The following is a 22,262-nucleotide window of genomic DNA, read 5'->3' on the forward strand; positions in this document are numbered from 1 at the left end:
CTCTGCCATGTGTTCCAGGGAGGGACCTGGGAAGCACAGGGGGACCGGCCATCCTGCCTGTGGAAAATGAAGACCCCAGTGTCAGTCAGTGGGAATCACTGTGCAAGGCCTGGTATTTAGTGTTGATCTAGTTTGTCTTATGTAAATGTGGCAGTTTCAGTCGTCACGTCAGTCCTCACCTCTTCCTGGTCGTTTCCTTAAAGGGGTTGAGCCAAAAGGGGAGAGTGGCCCAAGGAAGCTCCTTAAGAGCTGTAGGTGCAAACCTTTGCTCCCAGATGGGAGAGGGGGTACAATCACAGGCGAGGTTCATTGAATGATTATGTGGATGTATGATTGAGTTGGTGTAGTAGTCTGGAATCATGTATATATTTAGTCAGGTTAAGTTGTTGCTGGTTTGATGTAAATATTGATTGTAGAGCATGGTTGTGGTCTCACCTCCACTCTATGGGCCATCCATCGTCATCTTCTGCTTATTCCTTACTAGTAAGGGTCGCGGGGGGGGGGGGGCTGGAGCCTATCCCAGCATCTACGGGCGAGAGGCGGGGTTCACCCTGGACAGGTCACCAGTCCATCGCAGGTCCAACACACAGACGAACAACCATTCACGCTCACGCCTACGGTCAATTTAGAGTATCAATCAGCCTCGTCCCCTAATGTCCATGTCTTTGGACAGTGGGAGGAAGCCGGAGTACCTGGAGAGAACCCACGCAGGCCCGGGGAGAACATGCAAACTCCACACAGAAAGATCCCACGCCCGAGCCAGGACCCGAACCCGGAACCTTCTTGCTGTGAAGGCACAGTGCTGACCACTGCACCACCGTGCAGCCCCGCTGTGGGCTAGTCTGTCTAATTTCCTGCAGCCAGGAGGGAATTAAAGGCAGTCAGGGGTTTTTAATGTAAGTTCATGGTGTCTCATGCAATCTCTTTCAATACTCCAGTGGTGATTTAAGTGAAGAAAAACATGGGTTAGTCAGTAGGACTCTGTGTGTGTGTTGGAAACCATCTCATCTAAATCTCCTCTCCAAAAACCCTCTTCTGCAACTTTGTACCCAAGTTGTCTCCTCATCAGGCACCACAGTATCCAGTAGGTTCAGTTAAAACAGTCATCAGTGATTAATGTTCATGTTCAATGATGAGGTTTTGATTTATTCTTCTAGAATCATCTGAACAAACCCTCCTCAACACAGTGAAGCCTTCATCTGACAGGAGGAGTTTCTTTTCCCAGTGATTCCACTGACAGTGAAAAGCTACGTTCATCAGACTGGTCTGATAGGATCAACTACTGGTTGCTCTGGAGTGGAAACAGCAACCTGTCAGGAAACATTAGTCAGATCAAAGCCAAGATTAAAGCAAGAGCCTCCAGATCAAAGACAGAATTGATGATGATGTCATCAGGGGGGCTTTGATAGTGTCTTTATTTGTACCTGGAATTCTGTCTTTGATCTCAGGAGGACATGAAAGAAACACAACTGAGGAAAGTAGAGGAGAACATTCAGCTTCATTAGAAACACTTGAACTGTTGAACAGTAGAATTTGTTTGAAACAGTTTACAACACTGAGTGACAGGATTGAAGAGGGGAGATTTTGGTATTTTCAGTTTAATTCTAACTTAAAACTGGGCATGAACATTTTTAGTTGTTCACATTCTAACATACAGAGGAAGTCATGACATTCCCTTTTTTTTAACCTGTCCTGTTCAGGAAATGGAAATGGAAATTTAGCTGCTATGTTGAATCAGAAAAACCTTTTGAAGTCTACTTTTGCTTCAGTCAGAAAGTGGACTGTTGTTAACTCTCACAATGGTTGGTGATTGTGGAGGAAGAAAAAATTCTTATGAACCTCTTTTTAACAGACACGCATTTCTAAAGACACTGGTTCATGTTATTTTTCTTCTTCTAGCAGAGGATGGTTTCGATCCATCGACCTCTGGGTTATGGGCCCAGCACGCTTCCGCTGCGCCACTCTGCTCTACCATTGACGGAACAGTCCTTGTTTTATGAGAGCATTCTCTGTCTTTGTCTCTGCCCTGCTCTCCTGCTCTCTTTCCCCTCATTTAGTCCTTGACATGATCCATGCTCTACAGCTCTGCGGGTGGAATGAAGACCTTCGTCTGCTCTGCCCGTGCCATCCTTCGTCTCAACCTAAATTGTTTGACCCACCTTTATAATGATCGGACTCGCTCCCGCTGAGAGTGCCAGGCGCGCTCTCGCTGCAGACAACACAACCAAACTGGCTGTCAGGATTTGACAGGCCGAACTCGCGCCGAAATCTTTACAAAAAATCCATTTTTGTCACCCACGTGAAGATGGGTGGGAACATGCCCTAAAAACATCAAGAATAATATTCACCACCTTCTGAACGGGTCCTGGCCCGTCTCCTGCATCAGGGGCCGCCGCAGTCGCCCATCAGCTGTTCAACAGCTGTTCGCCGCAACACTCAATGAGACAAAGACATAGAAGCTCAAACTGCTGTTGCGGAAGCCATGATCGTATAGTGGTTAGTACTCTGTGTTGTGGCCGCAGCAACCCTGGTTCGAATCTGCGTCACGGCAGCATGAGATAAATTTCTTTGTGTGTGTTGATGGACACAAGCCAAGCAGAAATTTCCCACGATGCAATAGGGCAGTGTTTGGTCAGTGTTGAGCAGGCGTCAGTCTGACAATGATGTCATATTATTGTGTCATCACTTGACCAGACCCAAAAGTAGACTCAGGTATCAGTTTCTTCTCAATGCTAACGTCTGCTAGCTTAGTCTGCTACTTTGATGGCTCTGCCTGCTCAAAGGTCCAGACCCCTGGATGTGGTGGTTCCTACCTGAACGTAGATTCTGTCAGCTCATGTTGTTAAATCAACTCACCAGGAACACCAGTAGATTTCAATGGACTGACAATGAGTCTCATTGAATGGTAAACATGTCAAATATGAAGTCATCACCTGAGGAGGTCTGCTGCTGGAATGAAGCTCCAGATATTCACAAGATATTCTAGATCTTAAAATATAGCATTTTTATATTTGATTTATTGTTCATTAGCCTGCTTCACATTGTTTGATTTTATGTGTTGGATATAAATAGAACTTTGATCCACAACCTCCACAAACACTCTTGTCCAACTTTTGTGCCCAAATTTTCTCCTCCTGAGGCACCAAATCAAGTCAAATCATTTTTATTTGTGAGAACCAAATCACAACAAAGTTCTCTCATGACTCTTTACTAGTAGAGCAGGTCCAGCACCAAACTGCTTCAATGAATCTACACCCAACTATTCTCCATCAGCAGCACATCCTGCAACAGTGGTGATGAACACCTTCCTTTTAACAGGCAGGAACGTCGAGCAGATCCAGGATCAGTGGGGACGGCCTCCTGCTTTGACCGGTTGTATTTAAAGCTCCATCAGATTGGAACAACCTTTCCTCCTCACTTGCGTCTCTCTCTTCCTTTCTCATCTTCAAATCATCAAGCATTTTCAAACATCTGCTCTTGTTTCTGATGCACCTCCCCTTTTCTCTCCAGGATTCACTCTCTACTTGTTCTTGTTTGTTCTCTGTACTGTAAATATGTGGATATTTGTGTATGAATATGCATTGTGTACTTTAATGGTGCATGGAAGCAGTATTTATTTAGATGGGTGTTTAAATGTATGAGTATGTGAACACAGGCCCACTCTTATTCTGCAGTGGGATCTCTGATCATACTTTGTATAATACTGGATGGTGGTGGTGGTGGTGGGGGGGGGGGGGGGGGCTTTGGGGAACATTGTTGGCCTGTACCTGGGTGTATGATGTGTGTGTCCTTGTGTTGAAAATAGAATCTACTTTTATTATTGTTGTATTGTTGGTCATTATTTGTCAGGACCCCCTCCAAAATGAGATGGTGCATCTCAAGGGGCTGCCCTTGAAATCAAGAATCAAGAATGAAGGTGTCTGCTGGTCTTGGTGGACCCTCTGCTTCTCCAGCTGAGTCAACAGATTCCTGTGTATCCTGAGTCATTGTGTATCCTGGCTGCATTCAGTGCTTTCACCGCTGCAGCCTAGCTTGATTGCCAGTCAGGACAGGTGTTATTAAGAATGGAAGAGGGGACAGTTTTGGCAGGACAAGTTGCTCCACATTCAGGAGATGGTGGGAAGTTTCAAAGCTGCCATAAATCTTGATGACAAACTCCTTCACTGTGTGGTTCAGAGTCCCTGGTTTGATTGCAGCTTTGACCTGAGCAGGTGTTCATCCACATCTCAGTAACAGGGGACACTTTATCACAGCAGTGGACAAACATCAGCATTCATCAACCAGCAGCTCCTCTGATCAACAGAACAAGTTAAAGTATTCTCAGAAGGACGGCATGGATCCCTCTACCTCTCACATGCTAAGCTAGCACTCTACCATTGGAGCTAAGTCCCTGCTAATGAGCACAGTAGATAATGCAGGTTGACCTTCATGCAGGGTTTAATGAGCGTCACCACTTGAAGCTTCTCTGGTTCAACAAACCCTTGGGACCAAGACACGAATTGTAACCTGTGCAGGTCCAGACCCATACTGAAGTTGGTGGAGACAATTGTTTCAACCAGGGACTGAATGAAAAGACTTGCCCAGACTCCAGCTCACTCTTCTGAACAGACCCCTCATCTCTGTGTGGAGTAAACATCAGAGGTGGGGGGTGCAGGTTCTGCTTTGACCTCCTGACCTCCTGGGTAAAGCAGTGGAGATGTTGAGCTTGAAGGAGTTGATGGCCTCCTTCATCTTCTCATTGGTTTGCTAAACTCAGCATCATGAAGTGTTGCTGAAATTCAACATGTCAGCTGAGGCCAGAGATTACTGCGTTCCCTGAGTCCTTGAGTGTCGTCTCTGTTGTTTGAAAGCACAAAGCTGTTCCTGATGGTCCAGTGTGTCAGATTCTGGGCTCTCACAGCTGTAACTGGGGTTTGAGCTCCGTTAAGGGACTGGTTTTGTGGAGAGAACCAAGCAGAAGAATTGACAGTTTCAGCAGGAAAGGTGACCATTGCTCCACAACCTCAGTCCCAGGATTCATTCCTGCTTCACCCAGCATGGCCCTATGATCAACAAAAATGAACTGCCAGTGGAGGTCCTCAGTAATCCAGGTCATGGTTTCTCTAGATTGCTGTGTTGTACTCAGGACACTTGCAAATATCAGCCTCTTTCCTCCATGATCTCTCATTCTTTCTGTTCTCTCCATTTCTCCTCTTCGTTTCTACTCCTTGCTGACTGTTGTTCCTCATTTGTGGCAGAGTTCAGTCAGTGGACCGGACATTTTGCCACTGCACTGTCCATCATCAGGGCATTTAACATCCAGGACTGGCTCCCAGATCATGGCCATGACCTCATCCCCTGCACCAGTGGACAGTTCATCAAGGATGGCAAACATGTGGGTCTCAATTCCCCTCCATCTTTGTAGGTTGGTTACATTTCCTCCTGGTCTTTAATCCATCTTTAGTTGACATTCTTCTGTTGAGCCCAGTTTGTTGACTGCCAGGCTGTCTTACTTTTCAATGGTACAACAGCAGACAGCAAGAGGGTTGCTATGGTGCAGTTGGTAAAAATCCCTATCTATGGTCTGCAGAAATATGCTGGGAGTTCTTTTTTATTATGAACCAGAATTCAAAGACTGACCAAGGAAACCAAAGCACAGAATTTAGAGATCAAAGAAAGAAATCAAAGACAGAACCTGAAGATCAGGAAATGGCACAGATCAATGAGATCCATGGACTCATCAGTGAAGGTTTTCTTTTGGTTCATGGTCACTTGTTGTTGTACTGGTATGATGATGTCAGACCCTTCCCATTCAGTTCAAACAGACTCCAAAGTGTAGCTGTGATGCAGAGGGCAGCAGCCTTGTGCTTGGTACCGTCATGGTTCTCTGCATTGTTAGCAAACTCACCAAAGACCTCCCTGAAAGCAGGATCATTTTCCCACAGTGCTTTTTTAACCAAGTACCAATTTGTCCCTCTTTAAAAAAAACAACAAAGATGAGATCAGACTGAGATGGACGAGATGATATGGATGTGATTTATGGCTTTCAAACTCCAAATATTCAATTTTTCTTCAGGGCTTTTGAGAGGTTCTGGGTAATGAATGAAAATTTAAGTTGGGCAAAAACGACATGCGGGGTCACTGTGTGTGTTTACACGTGTGTGTATTTCTTGTTTTATGGTGTTGGAGACCATTTCCATCATCAACACTGATCAGGAGTCCTCGTCCTCATGGGGACCAAAGACCGGCCCTGATGCAGCGCAATGCAGTTTGTGAGTTCTTTCAGAGTGAAGGTCTGGATTGAGTTTAGTTTCAAATAAAGATTAAGATTCAGTTGGTTAAGATTAAGATTAAGATTAAGGTTAGGCTGCACATAGAATGAAGTTGATCGAATGTTCTCATAAGAATAGCTGGGCACACCTGAGTGTGTTTACATGCAGACTTCCTCTTGTGACAACTGATGTCATTGGAAACCATCTTGAGGACATTTGGAGAAAGTTCAATCATTCAGCTGCAGTTACAGTGACTTACAACACTGCAACAACAACAAAAAAACACCCTCCACAAACACTCTTGTCCAACATTTGTGCCCAAATTTTCTCCTCATGAGGCACCAAATCAAGTCAAGTCAGTTTTATTTGTTTAGAACCAAATCACTACAAAAACAGCCATGAAGTTGATCTGGTTGGCACTGGTATTTTTTCTTGCTGCAGCTCATTTCCAGCTCTTAACAAGAACTCAGGAGTGATTCAGGAGAAGAGTTTCAGAACAGCCCAGGTTGGGGACTGGAATTTTGAAGTTTCCCCTAAAACCAAACAACCTTGGGAGGTAAAACCTCCAATCCTAGCCACTCAGATGCAGCAGCAGAAGAAGCTGTCATCTACCCTGACAGTCAGAGCATCAAGTCAAGGAAACATCAACCATCTTGTATGTGGAGTCTGGATTCTTTTCTAGAATGAGACGGCAGTGACAGTCCTGCCAAGTGACAACACTGACATGACTGGATGACTTCAGTCACGTGACTGGATGACTTCAGTCACATGACTGGATGACCTGAATGAATAAGAAATCAAATATAAAAATGCTTTATTTTAAGATCTAGAATATCTTGTGAATATCTGGAGCTTCATTCCAGCAGCAGACCTCCTCAGGTGATGACTTCATATTTGACATGTTGACCATTCAATGAGACTCATTGTCAGTCCATTGAAATCTACTGGTGTTCCTGGTGAGTTGATTTAACAACATGAGCTGACAGAATCTACGTTCAGGTAGGAACCACCACATCCAGGGGTCTGGACCTTTGAGCAGGCAGAGCCATCAAAGTAGCAGACTAAGCTAGCAGACGTTAGCATTGAGAAGAAACTGATACCTGAGCCTACTTTTGGGTCTGGTCAAGTGATGACACAATAATATGACATCATTTTCAGACTGACGCCTGCTCAGCACTGACCAAACACTGCCCTATTGCATTGTGGGAAATTTCTGCTTGGCTTGTGTCCATCAATACACACAAAGAAATTTATCTCATGCTGCCGTGACCCGGATTCGAACCGGGGTTGCTGCGGCCACAACGCAGAGTACTAACCACTATACGATCACGGCTTCCTCAACAGCAGTTTGAGCTTCGATGTCTTTGTCTCATTGAGTGTTGCGGCGAACAGCTGTTGAACAGCTGATGGGCGACTGCGGCGGCCCCTGATGCAGGAGACGGGCCAGGCCCCGTTCAGAAGGTGGTGGATATTATTCTTGGTGTTTTTAGGGCATGTTTCGGCCTGTCAAATCCTGATCGGGGCCAGTTTGGTTGTGTTGTCTGCAGCATTATAAAGGTGGGTCAAACAATTTAGGTTGAGACGAAGGACGGCACGGGCAGAGCAGACGCAGGTCTTCATTCCACCCGCAGAGCTGTAGAGCATGGATCATGTCAAGGACTAAATGAGGGGAAAGAGAGCAGGAGAGCAGGGCAGAGACAAACACAGAGAATGCTCTCCTAAAACAAGGACTGTTCTGTCAATGGTAGAGCAGAGTGGCGCAGAGGAAGCGTGCTGGGCCCAGAACCCAGAGGTGGATGGATCGAAACCATCCTCTGCTAAAAGAAGAAAAATAAAATAAACCTGCATCTTTAGAAATATGTGTCTGTTAAAAAGAGGTTCATAAGGATATTTTCTTCCACCAGAGTCACCAACCATTGTGAGAGTTAACAACAGTCCACTTTCTGACTGAAGCAAAAGTAGACTTCAAAAGGTTTTTCTGATTCAACATAGCAGCTAAATTTCCATTTCCATTTCCTGAACAGGACAGGTTAAAAAAAGGGAATGTCATGACTTCCTCTGTATGTTAGAATATGAACGACTAAAAATGTTCATGCCCAGTTTTAAGTTAGAATTAAACTGAAAATACCAAAATCTCCCCTCTTCAGTCCTGTCACTCAGTGTTGTAAACTGTTTCAAACAAATTCTACTGTTCAACAGTTCAAGTGTTTCTAATGAAGCTGAATGTTCTCCTCTGCTTTCCTCAATTGGGTTTCTTTCATGTCCTCCTGAGATCAAAGACAGAATTCCAGGTACAAATAAATATACTATCAAAGCCCCCTGATGACATCATCATCAATTCTGTCTTTGATCTGGAGGCCCTTTCTTTAATCTTGGCTTTGATCTGACTAATGTTTCCTGACAGGTTGCTGTTTGCACTCCAGAGCAACCAGTAGTTGATCCTATCAGACCAGTCTGATGAACAAAGCTTTTCACTGTCAGTGGAATCACTGGGAAAAGAAACTCCTCCTGTCAGATGAAGGCTTCACTGTGTTGAGGAGGGTTTCTTCAGATGATTCTAGAAGAATAAATCAAAACCTCATCATTGAACATGAACATTAATCACTGATGACTGTTTTAACTGAACCTACTGGGTACTGTGGTGCCTGATGAGGAGACAACTTGGGTACAAAGTTGCAGAAGAGGGATTTTGGAGAGGAGATTTAGATGAGATGGTTTCCAAATCAAATCGGTTGTTACAAGGGAAAGTCTGCATGGAAACACACACACAAACACACACACAAACACACACACACATACACACACACACACACACACACACACACACACACACACACACACACACAGAGTCCTACTGACTAACCCATGTTTTTCTTCACTTAAACCACCACTGGAGTATTGAAAGAGATTGCATGAGACACCATCAACTTAAATTAAAAACCCCTGACTGCCTTTAATTTCCTCCTGGCTAAAGGAAATTAGACAGACCAGCCCCTAGAGCGAGCCTGCATGGTGGTGCAGTGGTTAGCACTGTGCCCTCACAGCAAGAAGGTTCCAGGTTTGAGTTTTGGCTCGGGCGCGGGATCTTTCTGTGTGGAGTCTCCATGTTCTCCCCGTGCCGGCGTGCGTCCTCTCTGATACTCCAGCTTCCTCCCACAGTCCAAAAACATGCAATTTGGGGACGAGGCTGATTGGATTCTCTAAATTGACCGTAGGTATGAGTGTGAATGGTTGTTTGTCTCTGTGTGTTGGCCCTGCGATGGACTGGCGACCTGTCCAGGGTGAACCCCGCCTCTCGCCCATAGATGCTGGGATAGGCTCCAGCCCCCCCGCGACCCTTACTAGTAAGGAATAAGCAGAAGATGACGATGGATGGCCCATAGAGTGGAGGTGAGACCACAACCATGCTCTACAATCAATATTTACATCAAACCAGCACCATCTCAACAACTTAACCTGACTAAATATATACATGATTCCAGACTACTACACCAACTCAGTCATACATCCACATAATCATTCAATGAACCTTGTCTGTGATTGTACCCCCTCCCCCATCTGGGAGCAAAGGTTTGCACCTACAGCTCTTAAGGAGCTTCCTTGGGCCACTCTCCCCTTTTGGCTCCACCCCCTTTAAGGAAACCACCAGGAAGAGGTGAGGACTGACCGTGACGACTGAAACTGACACATTTACATGACACAAACTAGATCAACACTAAATACCAGGCCTTGCACAGTGATTCCCACTGACTGACACTGGGGTCTTCATTTTCCACAGGCAGGATGGCCGGTCCCCCTGTGCTTCCCAGGTCCCTCCCTGGAACACATGGCAGAGAAAAAGTTTCACTTGTTTGCTGATTCAATAAACCTGACCATTAACATGTGTGTGTGCCTCTAATTTACATAAACTGTTAATACCAAGACAAATGCTACCTTCAATTAATCATTGATGTCATGGAACCCTTGGTCTCCATTACATTGGTCAACCAGAGAAGCTTCAACTGGTGACGCTCATTAAACCATGCATGAAGGTCAAGGTGCATTATCTGCTGCGCTCCTTAACAGGGGAATTAGCTCCAATGGTAGAGCGCTAGCTTAGCATGTGAGCAGTAGAGAGATCGATGCCCTCCTTCTCAGAATACTTTAACTTGTTCTGTTGATCAGAGGAGCTGCTGGGTGTTGAATGCTGATGTTTGTCCACTGCTGTGATAAAGTGTCCCCAGCAAGTCATCACCCTGTAAAGCACCAAATAACAAAAGTTACACTTTACAAGTAGAACAGGTCCAGTTCAACACTCCTTAAATGAATTTACACCCAACAATTCTTCATGAGCAAGCACATCCTAGCTTAGGCCCAACTTTTCTTGGCGCTCTCCCAGATGCTTGGGAGCTTCTGGGGGAGCGCTAGTTGGGCCTAAGCCAGGAGCTAAGCTAAGATGGTCTGCACCAGCTAGTGAGGGTTGGCTAGCTCTCGCAGCTTTTGGTGCAGAGCCGCTGCTGGTCCAATTCAACATCGCTAAGCCTCACCTCCAACACAACAAAAAAACTATATTTAACACACTTATCAGTATCACGAAAGGAGGCAGAGGAGGAAGAAAACATGTGGCACTCTGAGCAGGAGAGAGGAGGACAAGAGGGAGAAGCCATCGTTAGCTTAGCGTGTTTACAAGGCAGAAAGACTGTTGCTACCAGAATGATGGTCTTTTAAACTTCAGCCAAATAAAGCAAGTAGGTATTAATTTTTGGTTGTCAATTAGTCAACGAAATAAGGAATTAGCAGGGAGGATCACACTTTAGCGAGCACAATGAAGCAAGGCTCTACGTTCAGCAACACAGAAAAAGGACTTGAGGTCACACGCTTCCTGCAACCAAGGTCAAAAATCCAGGACGGACGAAGGGGAGGACAACAAAGACAAAGACACAAGAAACAGAGATAATAACCATAAACTCCATAACAACCATAACAAATATAACCATACAGAACATATATAACAAATATAACAAGAAAAGTATTAAAAGATGTGTCACCTCTGGTCAAATACCCTGATTTGCATTTGTGTCTCTCAGCATTTTCATTTTCATGTTAAAGCCTCTAGAATGAGGGGATGAATGCTGCAAAATGGAACAGCAACATTGAACCCAAGTACAGGATTGGTGGGAGACTGATGGTCGCTGTTTGGGTTTTTGAAGAACAAGGAGGGCATGGCTTCAAGTTGGATTCTCAGAGACTATTTCCCCAACCTCTACATTGGAATCTGCACTGCCATCCAGTCACATGACTGAAGTCATCCAGTCACATGACTGAAGTCATCCTGTCATGTCAGTGATGTCACTTGGCAGGACTGTCATTGCCGTCTCATTCCAGAAAAGAATCCAGACTCCACCTGTGGCTCCATGATAACTGATGGACCTCTGGTTGGAGGCTGGATGATGATGTTTGGACTGGAAGGAAAACTCCTTGTCCAAATTCCATTGTGTTCAAGTTTAAAGTCCCACAATCAGAAGTAGCTGAATCTGACAGGTGGAGGTTTGGAACTACAAGATGGTGATGTTTTCTTGACTTGATGCTCTGACTGTCAGGGTGGATGACAGCTTCTTCTGCTGCTGCATCTGAGTGGCTATGATTGGAGGTTTTACCTCCCAAGGTTGTTTGGTTCCAGGGGAAATTTTAGAATTCCAGTCCCCAACCTTGGCTGTTCTGAAACTCTTCTCCTGAATCACTCCTGAGCTGCAGCAAGAACAAATACCAGTGCCAACCAGATCAACTTAATGGCTGCTAACAGCCTCAGACACTTGATTTCCATCAATCTGGAGCCAAGAAGGCCCTCACCTGTGGTTCTCCTCCAGGAGGGTCCAGGTTCTGCCATTGGGGCTCCTGGTGCCACTGCCAGAGAGCCTCAGCTGCACACTGCAACATTTCAACAGGAGATTGACATTCCTTCAAATGTCCTGACATCTGATTCCAATGGTTCTGTTCCATATTTATATTTTAAAATAAATCACACAATGAAAGCTGCCTCAGCTGCTTTAAGAGAGAGAACAAGCTAAGAGATTTGAAACCAGTAAAATATGCTTTTCTGTCTGCAAACTAGTGAGGGGCATGGAAGGATATTTTACCACCAATCCAGAACCCAGACTTTAGTCATGTGATGAGATGGAGTCTCTGATTATGAAGTTAATGGACAAAATGTGACTTGAAAGAAAACACATTTCTTCAGTAGACTTTGATCCAACATTGAAGTTAGAGTTTAGTGGCTGCTCCATGTTGGAGGAAACCAGGTGATGTTGGACCATCACAGGGAAGCTCCTTTGCATCCTCTACTGCCAGTTCAACCACTCACTCCCATCAGTGGAGAGCAGCTTCAACTGGGTTTGGAATTTACCATTGTGGATGCATAGGAATGTGGAGAAAATGTCCTTTGTCAGAAGTGGGATTTGAACCCACGCCTGCAGGAGAGACTGCGACCTGAACGCAGCGCCTTAGACCGCTCGGCCATCCTGACAGACACTGACAGTTGCAGACTTCAATATCAAATGAATTCATTCACTGACAAAGTAGAATTTTTTCCACAGGAGCTACTGGCTCCTTAGTTGTTACATTTATTGTTAACATTAAACACACAGTCTGAGTTCATGGCAGTAAGAAATGAACCAGAACATTTGAACCACGTAACATCTCTTGATCAGTTTGTTACATGGGACACATTCCAGACAGGAAGGTCCCACCAAGACTTGAACTGGGATCACTGGACCCAGAGTCCAGAGGGCTCACCATTCCACCATGGAACCAAACACAAAGAGGAGGTTCCTCTGAATACCACTTGACATCACCTGCAATCAACCTGTTGATATTTGGAGGTTCATCTTGCTCTTGTTCCAGACTACATTGGCAAAAGGATCATGAACCACAAGGAAATCATGGAACTCCAGATTGATTCAGGACTTTCTAACTCCATCGTATGACCTGGGAGCAAAGACTGGCCAGGCCTTCCTTAATTTATCAGTTAATTACTGCTTCAACAAACATGCCACTTAATTAAGTTACCAGAATTTCTCTCATTGAAAAACCCACCAGCCTGATTTCTTGACATGACATGAAAAATTCTCCAAGAACCCACAGTTGGGTGGAAAGATACCAGGTTAACCAGGAGGAGTCCTGTTCCTGAACCATGGATGGAACAAAGTCCACTGGAAAACTCAGCAGTTCCTGAGTGCCAGATCCATCCGGGAGCTTGGGTCTCCCCTTGACTGTGGTGATCCATGAGATCAAGGAGGACAGAGGAAAGAAGGATCCTGTTGGAGATCTCCTCCCTTCTTCCTCCACTTCACTACTACTTGGATGTCAGGAAAATGAGGTACTTTACTCAAGTGAGGTATTAGGAGTTTCCTGTTTGACAAGAAGGAAGTCAGAGGTTCATACCTCACTTGTTGGTGGTGCCCTCAACCTGCTGAGAGCATCACTTAGTTCTCTACAGAGAAACATGGCAGCTCTGCTGAAGGCTGCAGGAAACCTGCTGGAACTGAGACTTGGACTCAGATCACTGGATTCAAAGTCCAGGGTGCCAACAGGTCCACCAGGGCATCTGTGCTTTACTTACCGTGTAAAAAGGACCACAGTGGTCGTCTGGTTTTAATTTAACAAACAAATACGGTTGAAAACTTTGAGACAGAGACACAGGGCTCTTATTTGAAGGGCCATGGGATGGGAAATATCCCAGACCTCTGAGATCAGAGCGCTCACTTTGATCTCAGGGTCCTGACTTTGGGGGTTCTTCCTTTGGTCTTCAAATACTTGTGGTTTTTATTGGCAGAACTTTCAACTTGCATGCAAAGAGAATCACAGTCAATGGAAACCCAGCAGACAGTGTTTATTTCTAATAAATCAGACAATCGCACAAATGAGAATGAAAGGAAAAAACAATAAAATGTTTTAAAATCCTTCTCCACTCTAAAGCTTTTTAAAGTTCATTTGAAGGTTCAAAGGTGGAGGAGAGGAGGTCACCCTGATCCTCCCTGTCGTCACTGCCAGGATTCTTTCTTCTGGTGCTGTGGTTCTTCTGATGAAGGGGGCGTGATGTTTGCTGTCTCAGGCTCCACCAAATGTCCTCTTTAGGACGCCACAATGTGGCCTCTTCACTGCTCCATCTCCCCTGCATCGGAGACACCAGGGTTCCTCCTGGTGCCGACCCCATCATCCTTCTACCCAATGGTGCGGCCATGGATCCTCAGAGGAGGCTGGGATCCTTCTTCTCATCAGAGCCACAGTTTTTCCTGTAGGGAACAACAGGAGCTTTGTTGTAATGTTTTGCTTGGTGTTTCCTGCTCAGAGCGTCAGGATCTGTGACGCCATCTTGTGGTAGGGGGTCATCATCTTGTTGTGTGGTAGTGGATTCATTGATCTGCTGTTTCAACACATTCAAGTTCATTATCCTACAAGTCAAAGTACATTTGGTGTGGAGTTTTAGTTTCTGGCCTCAATCATAACGTGTGCCTTTCTTCTTCATGAACATTTCTCAGCTTTGTAAGTTTATTCTAGTTTTTCTTCCTCACTTTTCTATTCCATTGTTGTTGAAGATTCGACTGCAGGTTGGAGTTCCCTGTTGACTGAAGCAGAAACAGGAACAAAAAGCTGGAGGCTGTCAGAGCTCCAAGTTGGGGGCTGATATTAAAGTAGGAGATGAACACATCCAGGTTAGCATCCCTCTCAGAAGCTGCTACTTTAGCTCTTCAGAGTACAGCAGCCTAGCATAGCTTCATCTGGCCAGTTAGTGGCCCACTTTGTCTGGGATATCAGGTTAAAGGTTCTTCACAGCTCTGAATGAAGGCTTTCTAAAGTGTTAACCAGTACTCCAGTTGTAAAAAACAATCAGGGGGGATGGTAGATTTTGATGTTTAGGAACAGATCATTTGTGCTGATGACAGCGCATCAGGTGAGAGACCAACAGTGTACCCTTACTCCTCTCAAACAACATGCATGCTATGGATATTACCTGTCTGCTACTCCTGTCATTGATCTTGACCAAGCCCCCAGGCTGACACTGCTACCACTGCTCCTACATAGTGAGAGTCAAATGCAGAGGACATTTTCCCACCGGGTGCAAGTGCAACTTCATACTCATGCTACCTATAAATCTGGGAATTCTTCTATATTTTGAAACAAAACATTCTCAAGTCAAGTCCATTTTAATGAAAGTGCAAGAGCAAAAGAATGAAACAAATGTACTGTGGCAGGATGGCGCTACACTCCCCACCATGAGGGGCAGTGTGGAAGACGATAGTGAGTGGTCACCTTGCAGTAGACCTGGTCCGACCCTTCTCCGTCCTTTCCACTTCCTCTCCCTCCTTTACGGAGCCGACAGCCGTGCGTGGTGGCGTCTCGCTGGTCAGCAGATCGGTTACAAACAAAGGTACCTCAAAACCTCAAAATAATGCTACAGTGATGTCGGAAGAATTGCTAATGATCTCAAAATGATGCTAACAGTAATGTAGTGATAGTTGCTAATAAACTCAAAGTGATGCTGACACGAATGTAGTAAGAGTTGCTCCCAACCTCAAAATAATGCGACAGTGATGTTTGAAGAATTGCTAATGATCTCAAAGTGATGTGACAGTAATGGATTAAGAATTGCTAATGAACTAAAAAAGATGCTAAATGTAATGTAGAAAGTGTTTTGAACAACCTCAAAGTAATGCTGACAGTCGTGTAGTAAGAGTTGCTACTAACAACAAAATAATGCTACAGTGATGTCGGAAGAATTGCTAATGAACTCAAAATGATGCTAACAGTAATGTAGTGAAAGTTTCGAATAACCTCAAAGTAATGCTGACAGTCATGTAGTAAGAGTTGCTTCGAACCTCAAAATAATGCAACAGTGATGTTGGAAACATTGCCAATGATCTCAAAATGATGCGACAGTGATGGAGTAAGAATTGCTCATAAACTCAAAATGATGCCAACAGTAATGTAGTGATAGTTGCTATAAACTCAGTGATTCTTTCAGTAATGAAGTCAAAGTTTCGAACAACCTCAAAGTGATGCTGACAGTCATGTAGTAAGAGTTGCTACTAACCTCAAAACAATGCAATTGTAATGTAGTAAGAGTTGCTACGAACCTCCAAAAAATGCGACAGTGATGTCGGAAGAATTGCTTATGATCCCAAAATGATGTGACAGTGATGGAGTCAGAATTGCTAATGAACTCAAAATGATGCTAACAGTAATGTCGTGATAGTTGCGAATAAACTCAGTGAGGCTTACAGTAATGTCGTAAGTGTTTCGAACAATTTCAAATGATGCTGAAAGTCATGTAGTAAAAGTTGCTACAAACCTCAAAATATTGCGACAGTGATGTCGTAGGAATTGCTAATGAAATCAAGATGATGCTAACAGCAATGTAGTGATAGTTGCTAAGAAACTCAGTGATGCTTACAGTAAAGTAGTAAGAGTTTCGAATAACCTCAAAGTGATGCTGACAGTCATTTAGTAAGAGTTGCTAATGAACTCAGTTCAATGCTACAGTGATGTCGTGAGAATTGCTCAACAACTCAAAATGATGCAAACAGTAATGTAGTGATAGTTGCTAATAAACTCAAAGTGATGCTGACAGTCATGTAGTAAGAGTTGCTACGAACCTTAAAATAATGCAACAATAATGTAGTAAGAGTTGCTACGAACCTCAAAATATTGCGACAGTGATGTCGGAAGGATTGCTAATGAACTCAAGATGATGCTAACAGTAATGTAGTGATAGTTGCTAAGAAACTCAGTGATGCTTAAAGTAATGTAGTAAGAGTTTCGAACAACCTCAAAGTGATGCTGACAGTCATGTAGTAAGAGTTGCTAATGAACTCAATTTAATGCTACAGTGATGTCGTGAGAATTGCTCAACAACTCAAAATGATGCTAACAGTAATGTAGTGATAGTTGCTAATAAACTCAAAGTGATGCTGACAGTAATATAGTAAGAGTTGCTACGAAACTTAAAATAATGCAACAATAATGTAGTAAGAGTTGCTACGAACCTCAAAATATTGCGACAGTGATGTCGGAAGAATTGCTAATGAACTCAAGATGATGCTAACAGTAATGTAGTGATAGTTGCTAAGAAACTCAGTAATGCTTACAGTAATGTAGTAAGAGTTTCGAACAACCTCAAAGTGATGCTGACAGTCATGTAGCAAGAATTGCTACGAACCTCAATTTAATGCTGCAGTGATGTCGTAAGAATTGCTAATAAACTCAAAATGATGCTAGCAGTAATGTAGTGATAGTTGCTAATCAACTCAGTTATGCTTACAGTAATGTAGTAAGAGTTTGGAACAACCTCAAAGTGATGCTGACGGTCATGTAGTAAGAGTTGCTACGAACCTCAAAACAATGCGACAGTGATGTCAGAAGAATTGCGAAAGATCTCAAAATGATGCGACAGTGATTTAGTAAGAATTGCTAATGAACTCAAAATGATGCTAACAGTAATGTAGTAAGTGTTTCGAACAACCTCAAAGTGATGCTGACAATCATGTAGTAAGAGTTGCTACGAACCTCAAAATAATGCGACAGTAATGTAGTAAAAGTTGCTACGAACCTCAAAATAATGCGACAGTGATGTCAGAAGAATTGCTAATGATCTCAAACTGATGGGACAGTGATGTCCTAAGAATTGCTAATGAACTCAAAATGATGCTAACAGTAATGTAGTGATAGTTGCTAATAAACTCAGTGATGCTTACAGTAATGTCGTAAGAGTTGCTACGAACATTTAAATAATGCAACAGTAATGTAGTAAGAGTTGCTTCGAACCTTTAAATAATGCAACAGTAATGTAGTAAGAGTTGCTACGAACCTCAAATAATGCGACAGTGATGTCAGAAGAATTGCTAAAGATCTCAAAATGATGCTACAGTGATGTCATAAGAATTGCTGATGAACTCAAAATGATGCTAACAGTAATGGAGTGAACGTTTCGAATAACCTCAAAGTGATGCTGACAGTCATGTACTAAGAGTTGCTACGAACCTCAAAATAATGCGACAGTGATGTAGTAAAAATTGCTACGAACCTCAAAATATTGCGACAGTGATGTCGGAAGAATTGCTCATGAACTCAAGAGGATGCTAACAGTAATGTAGTGATAGTTGCTCAGAAACTCAGTGATGCTTACAGTAATGTAGTAAGAGTTTCGAACAACCTCAAAGTGATGCTGACAGTCATTTAGTAAGAGTTGCTAATGAACTCAATTCAATGCTACAGTGATGTCGTGAGAATTGCTCATGAACTCAAAATGATGCTAACAGTAATGTAGTGATAGTTGCTAATAAACTCAAAGTGATGCTAACAGTAATGTAGTAAGAGTTGCTCCGAACCTTAAAATAATGCAACAATAATGTAGTAAGAGTTGCTACGAACCTCAAAATAATGCGACAGTGATGTCAGAAGAATTGCTAAAGATCTTAAAATGATGCGACAGTGATTTAGTAAGAATTGCTAATGAACTCAAAATGATGCTAACAGTAATGGAGGGAACGTTTCGAATAACCTCAAAGTGATGCTGACAGTCTTGTACTAAGAGTTGCTATGAACCTCAAAATATTGCGACAGTGATGTCGGAAGAACTGCTAATGATCTCAAAATGATGTGACAGTGATGTAGTAAGAACTGCTAATGAACTTGAAATGATGCCAACAGTAATGTGACAGTTGCAAAGAAACTCAGTGATGCTTACAGTAATGTAGTAAGAGTTGCTACGAACCTCAAAATATTGCGACAGTGATGTCGGAAGAATTGCTAATGATTTCAAAATGATGCGACAGTGATGTACTAAGAATTGCAAATGAACTCAAAATGATGCTAACAGTAATGGAGTGAAACTTTCGAATAACCTCAAAGTGATACTTACAGTTATGTAGTAAGTGTTGCTACGAACCTCAAAATAATGCGACAGTAATGTAGTAAAAGTTGCTACGAACCTCAAAATATTGCAACAGTGATGTCGGAAGAATTGCTCATGAACTCAAAGTGATGCTAACAGTAATGTAGTGATAGTTGCTAATCAACTCAGTGATGCTTACAGTAATGTAGGAAGAGTTTCGAACAACCTAAAGTGATGCTGACAGTCATTTAGTAAGAGTTGCTAATGAACTCAATTCAATGCTACAGTGATGTCGTGAGAATTGCTCATAAACTCAAAATGATGCGACAGTAATGTAGTGATAGTTGCTAATAAACTCAAAGTGATGATGACAGTAATGTAGTAAGAGTTGCTACGAACCTTAAAATAATGCAACAATAATGGAGTAAGAGTTGCTACGAACCTCAAAATAATGTGACAGTGATGTCAGAAGAATTGGTAATGATCTCAAAATGATGCAACAGTGCTGTCGGAAGAATTGCTAATGAACTCAGAATGATGCTAACAGTAATGGAGTGAACGTTTCGAATAACCTCAAAGTGATACTTACAGTCATGTAGTAAGAGTTGCTACGAACCTCAAAATATTGCGACATTGATGTCGGAAGAATTGCTAATGATCTCAAAATGATGAGACAGTGATGTAGTAAGAATTGCTAATGAACTCAAAATGATGCTAACAGTAATGGAGTGAAACTTTCGAATAACCTCAAAGTGATGTTGACAGTCATGTAGTTAGAGTTGCTAATGAACTCAATTTAATGCTACATTGATGTCGTGAGAATTGCTAATAAACTCAAAGTGATGCTGACAGTAATGTAGTAAGAGTTGCTACGAACCTTAAAATAATGCAACAGTAATGTAGTAAGAGTTGCTATGAACCTCAAAATATTGCGACAGTGATGTCGGAAGAATTGCTAATGATCTAAAAATGATGCGACAGTGATGTAGTAAGAATTGCTAATGAACTCAAAATGATGCTAACAGTAATGGAGTGAAACTTTCGAATAACCTCAAAGTGATGCTTACAGTCATGTAGTAAGTGTTGCTACGAACCTCAAAATAATGCGACAGTAATGTAGTGAAAGTTGCTACGAACCTCAAAATATTGCGACAGTGATGTCGGAAGAATTGCTGATGAACTCAAAATGATGCTAACAGTAATGTAGTGATAGTTGCTAATCAACTCAGTGATGCTTACAGTAATGTAGTAAGACTTTCGAACAACCTCAAAGTGATGCTGACAGTCATTTAGAAAGAGTTGCTAATGAACTCAATTCAATGCTAATGTGATGTCGTGAGAATTGCTCATAAACTCAAAATGATGCTAACAGTAATGTAGTGATAGTTGCTAATAAACTCAAAGTGATGCTGACAGTAATGTAGTAAGAGTTGCTACGAACCTTAAAATAATGCAACAGTAATGTAGTAAAAGTTGCTACGAACCTCGAAATAATGTTACAGTGATGTCAGAAGAATTGCGAATGATCTCAAAATGATGCGACAGTGATTTAGAAAGAATTGGTAATGAACTCAAAATGATGCTAACAGTAATGTAGTGAACGTTTCGAATAACCTCAAAGTGATGCTGACAGTCATGTAGTAAGTGTTTCGAACAACCTCAAAGTGATGCTGAAGGTCATTCAGGAAGAGTTGCTAATGAACTCAATTTAATTCTACAGTGATGTCGTGAGAATTGCTCAACAACTCAAAATGATGCTAACAGTAATGTAGTGATCGTTGCTAATAAACTCAAAGTGATGCTGACAGTAATGTAGTAAGAGTTGCTACGAACCTCAAAATATTGCGACAGTGATGTCGGAAGAATTGCTAATAATCTCAAAATGATGCAACAGTGATGTACTAAGAATTGCGAATGAACTCAAAATGATGCGAACAGTAATGGAGTGAAACTTTCGAATAACCTCAAAGTGAAGCTTACAGTCATGTAGTAAGTGTTGCTACGACCCTCAAAATGATGCTAACAGTAATGTAGTGATAGTTGCTAATCAACTCAGTGATGCTTACAGTAATGTAGTAAGTGTTTCGAAGAACCTCAAAGTGATGCTGACAGTCATGTACTAAGATTTGATAAGAACCTCAAAATATTGCGACAGTAATGTAGTAAAAGTTGCTACGAACCTCAAAATATTGCGACAGTGATGTCGGAAGAATTGCTAATGAACTTAAAATGATGCTAACAGTCATGTAGTGGTAGTTGCTAATCAAGTCAGTGATGCTTACAGTAATGTAGGAAGAGTTTCGAACAACCTCAAAGTGATGCTGACATTCATTTAGAAAGAGTAGCTAATGAACTCAATTCAATGCTACAGTGATGTCGTGAGAAATGCTCATAAACTCAAAATGATGCTAACAGTAATGTAGTGATAGTTGCTAATTACCTCAAAGTGATGCTGACAGTCATGTACTAAGAGTTGCTACGAACCTCAAAATAATGCGACAGTAATGTAGTAAAAGTTGCTACGAACCTCATATATTGCGACAGTGATGTCGGAAGTATTGCTAATGAACTCAAGATGATGCTAACAGTAATGTAGTGATAGTTGCTCAGAAACTCAGTGATGCTTAAAGTAATGTAGAAAGAGTTTCGAACAACCTCAAAGTGATGCTGAAGGTCATTTAGGAAGAGTTGCTAATGAACTCAATTTAATGCTACAGTGATGTTGTGAGAATTGCTCAATAACTCAAAATGATGTTAACAGTAATGTAGTGATAGTTGCTCATAAACTCAAAGTGATGCTGACAGTAATGTAGTAAGAGTTGCTACGAACCTTAAAATAATGCAACAATAATGTAGTAAGAGTTGCTACGAACCTCAAAATAATGTGACAGTGATGTCAGAAGAATTGCTAATGATCTCAAAATGATGCGACAGTGATTTAGTAAGAATTGCTAATGAACTCAAAATGATGCTAGCAGTTATGGAGTGAACGTTTCGAATAACCTCAAAGTGATGCTGACAGTCATGTACTAAGAGTTCCTCCGAAACCTCAAAATAATGCGACAGTAATGTAGTAAAAGTTGCTACGAACCTCAAAATATTGCGACAGTGATGTCGGAAGTATTGCTAATGAACTCAAGATG

At 42.5% G+C, this 22,262-nt stretch overlaps 2 non-coding genes and 1 gene segment (V, D, J or C); all 3 read right to left on the bottom strand.

The window, feature by feature from the left end:
• Positions 1-22,262, bottom strand: part of LOC147270010 (Ig kappa chain V-III region MOPC 63-like) — a 495,635-nt gene that overhangs the window by 37,609 nt on the left and 435,764 nt on the right.
• Positions 1,897-1,968, bottom strand: trnam-cau (transfer RNA methionine (anticodon CAU)). Its single transcript has one exon. It is a non-coding gene; the product is annotated as a tRNA-Met (tRNA).
• On the bottom strand, positions 7,513-7,584 carry trnah-gug (transfer RNA histidin (anticodon GUG)). The gene has a single exon. It is a non-coding gene; the product is annotated as a tRNA-His (tRNA).

Source organism: Aulostomus chinensis, chromosome 1 (genome assembly GCF_037954235.1).
Source record: "Aulostomus chinensis isolate RoL2024-O1b breed Wild chromosome 1, RoL_Achi_v1.0, whole genome shotgun sequence".
Taxonomy (NCBI): Eukaryota; Metazoa; Chordata; class Actinopteri; order Syngnathiformes; family Aulostomidae; genus Aulostomus; species Aulostomus chinensis.